The following is a 7,953-nucleotide window of genomic DNA, read 5'->3' as shown; positions in this document are numbered from 1 at the left end:
TATTTTTATTCATTTTAAAACATTTGGGATGTCATCGTCAATACAAAAACATAAGCATAAACAAAACTTACATTCATTATCACTAGTGATTTATATCTCCTTAATCTCTCAGTGTAATGTGACTTCATAACAACACCTGTGATATAAATAAACTAAGTGGGTCAGGTTAGGAAACCTGGTGAGCACATAGGGTTTTCAACCCACATTAATATAATTATTATGTTTAAACAATTAAGCAATCAACCCAATTACCCATCCCCATTATCTTCTTTATTCTTAAGGATCTACCCAAAGAATCAGCTATTCCTCGTTCATTTATTCCTAAGGATCATCCTAAGGAATCGACACGAAGTCCATCGTTGCCACGGTTTACAAAACAGGAACTAAGTCTGCATAGTCGCCAGGGGTTAGGCATCAAGTCTGCATGATCGCCAAGGTTTACACAACGGGCACTAAGTCTACATAGTCGCCAGGGTTTAGGCATCAAGTCTGCATGATCGCCAAGGTTTAGGCACCAAGACTGCATGGTCGCCAAGGTTTAGAGTACACTGGGTGAACACATCATTCACAACACCTACAGGTTGCGAGCCTGCTAGTGTTCCACTGGACTATCTAGAATAGTCTGTGGTTGTCATCCATACTCTGCTGAATGATGCGGCCATCATTTGGGAAAAGGCTTCTCACATCGTCCACCTCTCACCCTCACCTCATGATCAATAACACCTCTCAACTCATCATCAAACTCATATTCCATCTATTACATCTACCAATGTTTTACCCCATCATTATCGTAGATATAAAATACATATATTGTTTAAATCATTTAAAACATGTATAAAATCGTTCATCCAGCATAGACAGCAAGTATTCAGATAATATGTACACATAGCACGTAATTTATATAAAATACTTCATATCTATGTGTAAGATGAAAGTAACTATGCACTCACCTGAGAAGGTGGTGACTCGGTACTCGAACATCGCTTCGTTTACTTTAAAATAATTTCCTTCAACGAAACCTAGTATTATTACCACTAGATTTTGGTCTAATATTACCGTGACTAATTATTAGTCTTATTATTGTTATTATATAAGCGTTTAAACAATATTTTCCAACCACTATGTACAGACAGGGGCCAGACATAAAACACCGGATGGCAGGACCATTTTGGCGTATAGCACTTCTGAAATCCAACAACCCTATGCGGCCCTTTAAACCAGATTCCTCATACCACGAGTAGTTAAAAAGATATTATAATGACACTTATATAAGTCATAATAATAGCTCAAATATTTATTATAAGTTCATAATAACAATATTAATTTTAAATATAAGCTATATTAAAATAGGGTAAGCATAACTTATTCACAAGGGGATTTTAGCTAGGAGTCGGGCTCTGCATGGGCAGAACTTCGTCGCTGAATCTTTCTAAGAAAGATCCGTGCAGCGCTTCAGCGCTCACCTTACTATACAAAAAACTACAGAAAGTGAAGTCGAATCACGAGGTACCGAAATACTCGGGGGATAAGGAGAGAAAGACTCTTGAATCAAGAGAATGGTGCAATAAATATGAGAGCCCAAGGCTCTTATTTATACTAATTAAATTTTCAAAAACTACCCTCCATAATTACTTAATGACCTTTTAGTTATATAAACAACTAAACACCCCTCTATAATATTATTTTAAATGGATTTAATGATATTTGTACTAAACAAATTTTGAAAGAACTCAACATTAGTCTTATAATGACCGCATCGTCGATACATTTCTAATGATATATACATATGTATATATATATATATATATATATATATATATATATATATATATATGTACGTATATATGATTTATACTTTATTTTAATACATAAATATGCTATTATAATTTGTAACTCGTTCATACGAACTCCGTTTTTTACGTTCTTTATATCCACGCGTAGGTGGAGACATACGCTACTTTCGTTTAGACTCCGTCGGCTAATTTTGACTTTATTTTTAAAGTTATATTTTTAACAGGCCGGGACAGGATTTGTCCGTTAAAATCTCATAACTTCTTCATCCGATGTCCATTTTCGTCTGTCTTTTTATCGTTACACTAATAATAACGAGATCTTCGATTCTCGTTTAGGTTGTGTCGGCTAAAAACCGCTCGATCTAATACTCGAACTTCGGGTTGTACACCGCTAAGCCGAAACTTCGAAAAATAATAACTTCCTCATAAGAAGTCAGATTTGGGCGTTCTTTTTATGGATGTTCTCAGGTTAACATATTCTACGACTTTCATTTAGATTACTAAGGCTAAAAGCCGCTCTATCATAAATTCACTATTTACGACTTCGCGGTGTCGTGTCGGTTCCGTCGCTAAACTTCGACGGGTCATAAATTCTTCGTTATAACTCAGATTTCGGCGCGCTTTATATGTACGGAAACCTTGTAACATATACTACAACTTGATTAAGACTATTTATTATAAAGAGAAAAGTCATTTTCGACACTTATTGCCTCAAAATTGACTAGCCCGGATCTACGGGCATTACATTTTTCTATATATTTAGTTTACCTGTGATCCATGAACTTATTCGCACAACCCAACATGTTCCACCGCCTCGTCCAAGCGTGTGACAGTCATATATGGACTTGATCTCGCTATCTATTACCTCTTTCCACTTAGCAGCCTTAGGGCCTACCCTTGCTTACATGTAGTTAGTTGGTTCATCCAAATTTACTATGATCACTGACAAACGTGTCACCATCTGTAGTTATATGGAAACCATATAAATCAGGTGGCATGCTAACTCTACTGGAACGACAAAGAGGTAATGAATTTTCAACTAGCTCAACTGGAATTTCTTCTTGTGGTTGATTAACTGGAGTCTCAAAGTATGTACATGTATAAACTTTATGTATTTAAACATATAAATATACATGCCTAGAAATAGTTTGAATCCTTGAAATAATACAAAGTTTTATGACCTGCTTTTTATGACATATATTGTCCGCTCTACCACTGAGCTACTGAGGAACAACAGGAGATTCGATCTCATAGAGTTTCATTCCCGTTCTCAACCCATGACCAACATGAGCTCGAAGCTTCCTTCGTAACTCCCAAAACTTCTTCATAGTGGCTCGCTTCCATACCTCATTTCATAGGGAACCCTGAAGTGGCTCTGTTTCATTATATTCCATCCACATCCAAATTCCATTCATTTAATATCCTTCTAGTATCATTAACATAACAGATGTCATTTCTAGTCTATCTCTTTCTATTTCTATATATGGAAAGTTAAAAAAATTTCATATAATAATCTATAAATTGCAATAGAAAAGAAAAAGTGACGTTTGTGATGATTGTGAAATCTTTTCTACTAGGTAATTTAGTATCCTTATGCATGAAGATAATCAATTAGGTCGTTGTGGTCGGACTCTATTATGGATTTTATACCACATTCTCCATAGGGCCCTTCCATCTCTTCCCTCTCCGAGCTTACATTATGGAAGAAGGAGAAGAAGGAACCGAGAAGAAGGAACCGAGAAGAAGGTATCAGCAACAAGTGGTATTATTACGGGACAACTCATAATGTTCATATCGATCTATTATGCGCGCTTGCATCTAGCATTGGGTAGACCTCATACAATAACTGTCCTAGCTCTACTGTATCTTTTGTTTCATTTCTTCTGTAATACTCACAAACACTTCTTTGATTATGGATCTACTAACAGAAATTCAATGCGTAATCTCAACATTCAATGTGTTCCTAAATAATCTCATTTTTCAATTATTCAATCATTTCATTTTACCACGTTCAATATTAGCGAGATTAGTCAACAAGATTCAAACATTGAAAAAATAGTAAATTAATAAAAAAAAATTGCTACATAAGAAAAATAAAAGAACAGATAAGAAGGAATATGCCCACCCCCTACCGATTTAATAACCTCTGCTCCAAAGAAACTCATAACACCAACTCCATTTGGAATTGCATCAATTATTCGTCTATCAAAAAAATGAGCAAAGTTGGCTAATTTTCTAATCCCCACAGTTAAGAATCTTCGATAAAAGGCATCTATATAACCCTGATTATATGACCAATCATATATAGAATTTTCTATTTTGTCATAAAAAATTCTATTAGGACCCATTTTTACAAATGCATTAAGGAACTGCAAATTTTGAAAAAATGAATAAACATGTTTATATAAAAAGGCTATAAATATTCCGAAAGAGGCTATATTGACTAAAAAATGCATCTTTGCTAAATTCATACCAATCTATCGAGTTATTTGAATTTTGATGTAAAAGATTTATAGACGGGGTTAACCATTTGGATAATATATCAACGTCTTCATTGAAAGGAATTCCTAAGAATCCAACAAACAAAGTAAGTAGAATCAATGTAAGTATTGGGAATAACATAGTATTATCCGATTCATAAGGATACAAATACATCTTGGCATTACCAAAATGGGGAATAGAAAGAAAGGGTTGTAGAATAGGGAACAGATCCAGTGGATACAGAGTGGGGCCTGTAGTTCAGAGGATTAGAGCACGTGGCAACGAATCATGGTGTCGGGGGTTCGAATCCCTCCTCGCCCACAACCGGCCCAAAAGGGAAGGGCCTTTCCCTTTGGGGGTAGCAAAATCATGTTCGGGATAGCGAACCAAAAGCTATGGAACTTTGGTGTGGGTATTTTGTTGAAATGGAATGGCCTTTTTATTTATTATTTATCGTAAATTAGTGAAGCATTACACATAGTATGCCCGCCCCCATCAATGAATATTTTTTTACGTGCCGGTAACTCTTCCTCAGCCAGGATGGTGCAGAATAGCAGAGCAAGTACAAGTATTAGTAGAATAACAAAAAAGCATTGTTGGTCGTTAATATGTTTGCTTGTGGTAATTGTAGCCTCTCGGGAGAAACGATGACTGCATATTTGATGCACTGCAAGTACAAGTACATCTGATAATTATTAATTTGATAGTTGTAAATAGCCCAAGGGTTATGGAAAAAAGGAGTATCCCAGCCCTACACCGAGGTGTTGATGGTGATTTTCAAATCTCCTCAAGTAGGATTAGAACCTATGACCAATCGGTTAACAGCCGACCGCTCTACCACTGAGCTACTACAACACAACGAGAGATTCGATCTCATAGAGTTTCATTCCCGTTCTCTACCCATGACCAATTTGAGCTCGAATCTTCCTTCGTAACTCCTGGAACTTCTTCGTAGTAGCTCCCTTCCATGCCTCATTTCATAGGGAGCCCCAAAGTGGCCATATTTCATTATATTCCATCCATATCCCAATTCCATTCATTTAATATCCTTTTAGTGTCATAAACATAACATGTGTCTTTTCTAGTCTTTCTCTTTCTATTTCTATATATGGAAAGTTTCAAAATCATCATATCATAATCCATTACTTTCAACAAAAAAACAAAAAGGGAGGTTTGTGATGATTTTTAAATTTTTTCTACTAGGTAATCTAGTATCCTTATACATGAAGATAATCAATTCGGTCGTTGTGGTCGGACTCTATTATGGATTTTATACCACATTCTCCATAGGGCCCTTCCATCTCTTCCCTCTCCGAGCTTACATTATGGAAGAAGGAGAAGAATGAACTGAGAAGAAGGTATCAACAACAAGTGGTATTATTACGAGACAGCTCATAATGTTCATAGCGATCTATTATGCGCCTCCACATCTAGCACTGGGTAGACCTCATACAATAATTGTCCTAGCTCTACTATATCTTTTGTTTCATTTCTTCCGTAATACTCACAAACACTTCTTTGATTATGGATCTACTAACAGAAATTCAATGCGTAATCTCAACATTCAATGTGTTCCTAAATAATCTCATTTTTCAATTATTCAATCATTTCATTTTACCACGTTCAATGTTAACGAGATTAGTCAACAAGATTCAAACATTGAAAAAATAGTAAATTAATAAAAAAAAATTGCTACATAAGAAAAATAAAAGAACAAATAAGAAGGAATATGCCCACCCCCTACCGATTTAATAACCTCTGCTCCAAAGAAACTCATAAGACCAACTCCATTTGGAATTGCATCAATTATTCGTCTATCAAAAAAATGAGCAAAGTTGACTAATTTTCTAATCTCCGCAGTGAAGAATCTTCCATAAAAAACATCTATGTAACCCCGATTATATGACCAATCATATATAGAATATTTTATGTTGTCATAATAAAAATCTATTAGGACCTATTAACAAATGCAGTAACGAAATCCAAAATTTGAAAAGATGAATAAACAGGTTCATATAAAAAATACTATAAATATTCCGAAAGAAGTTATACTAACTGAAAAAAATGCATATTTCCTAAATTCTTACCAATCTATCGAATTATATGAATTTTGATGTAAAAAGATTTATAGATGGGGTTAACCATTTGGATAATATATCAATGTCTTGATTGAAAGGAATTCCTAAGAATCCAACGAACAAAGTAAATAGAATCAATATAAATATTGGGAATAACATAGTATTATCTGATTCATAAGGATACGAATACATCTTGGTATTGCCAAAATGTGGAATAGAAAGAAAGGGTTGTATCATATTTCTTACATTCTCATTAATTTTGTATACTTTATTATTTGAAAAAAAAAAAAAAAGAAGGATGTGGATTCTTCTTCATTTTTAATAAAGTTACGAGACTACAGTTTTTCTTACTTAATTTCAAACCTTCTTTACCCCAAAGAGATATTGAATATATTTCTTTTTCCATTATAATTTTGAAAATGAACGTTTGAATGTCCTTCAAAAGTAAGTAAATAGATGCGACATATATAAAGTGCGGTTAATCCCACCATAGACCAAGATATTATTCCAAAAATAGGTGAATACAACCAACTATGATTAAGAATTTCATCTTTGGAACAAAAACAAACAAAGGGTGGAATACCGCAAAGAAAGTATACCTAATAAAAAATAATTTTTAGTAATTGGTAGATGTTTTGTTAAACCTCCCATAAGACTGTATTCTGACTTTTTTTGAAAATCAAGTTGTTGAAGATTTGGAATAAATCACGAAATTCAAAACTCCTCATTATCCAATAAAACCCTAAAATGCCTAATAATAAACCAAAATCGGCAACACGATTAGTTACAAATGCCTTTTGACAAGCCTTTGTTGCATAAGGTCGTGTGAACCAAAATCCTATTAATAGATACGAACATATTCCAACTAATTCCCAAAAAATATAAATTAGTATCAAACTTAAACTAGTAACTAATCCCAACATGGAAGTACTGAAAAAACTCATATAAGCGAAAAATCTCAAATATCCGTGATCATGAGACATATAATTATCACTATAAATAAGAACCATAATTTCAACAATAGTGATTAATATTAACATAATAGAAGTAAGTGGGTCGATCGAGTATCCATATTCCAAAGAAAAATCATTATTGATAATCCAAGACCATACATGCTGATATACATAACTGCTATTTATTTGTTGAATAGACGGATTCATAGAAAAAATCATGACTTTACTTAACAATAAAACACTCTGAAAAGATCACATATGACGAATACTTTTTGTTGTCGTCGGGAAAAAGAAGAAGTCTCAACCCTATTAAAATAGGAACCGGAAGTGGAAGGAAATGTATTATCCACGCATATTGAAATGTCTGTTCCATAAAAAAAAGTTTTTTATTCTTAATTAATTGTTTTCGATTCACTGGATCTTATCTCGTTTGAAAAAATTCAATAAAAATTCAAGATATGCACTAACTTATGAAATAATTTTAAATAATTTTAGATTAGTATTTATTCTAAGTCTTTTCAAAATCGTTCAAATCAAATATTCAAAACAAGAAGTTACAATTGGTCAAATGAGATGATCAAGTTAAATATAAAAATGAATGCTTATAACATGAAAATCAAAATCTAAATTATTATTACGAGAAAATTT

At 33.6% G+C, this 7,953-nt stretch overlaps 1 pseudogene; it reads right to left on the bottom strand.

Annotated features, from left to right (window-relative positions):
- Nucleotides 1-6,285: 6,285 nt before the first annotated feature.
- On the bottom strand, nt 6,286-7,678 carry LOC145089345 (NAD(P)H-quinone oxidoreductase subunit 5, chloroplastic pseudogene; annotated as a pseudogene).
- Between the last annotated feature and the right edge of the window lie 275 nt (nt 7,679-7,953).

This window comes from Lactuca serriola, chromosome 2 (assembly GCF_051521515.1).
Source record: "Lactuca serriola cultivar US96UC23 chromosome 2, Lser_US96UC23_V15, whole genome shotgun sequence".
Taxonomy (NCBI): Eukaryota; Viridiplantae; Streptophyta; class Magnoliopsida; order Asterales; family Asteraceae; genus Lactuca; species Lactuca serriola.
This window is presented reverse-complemented; position numbering and strand designations above follow the sequence as displayed.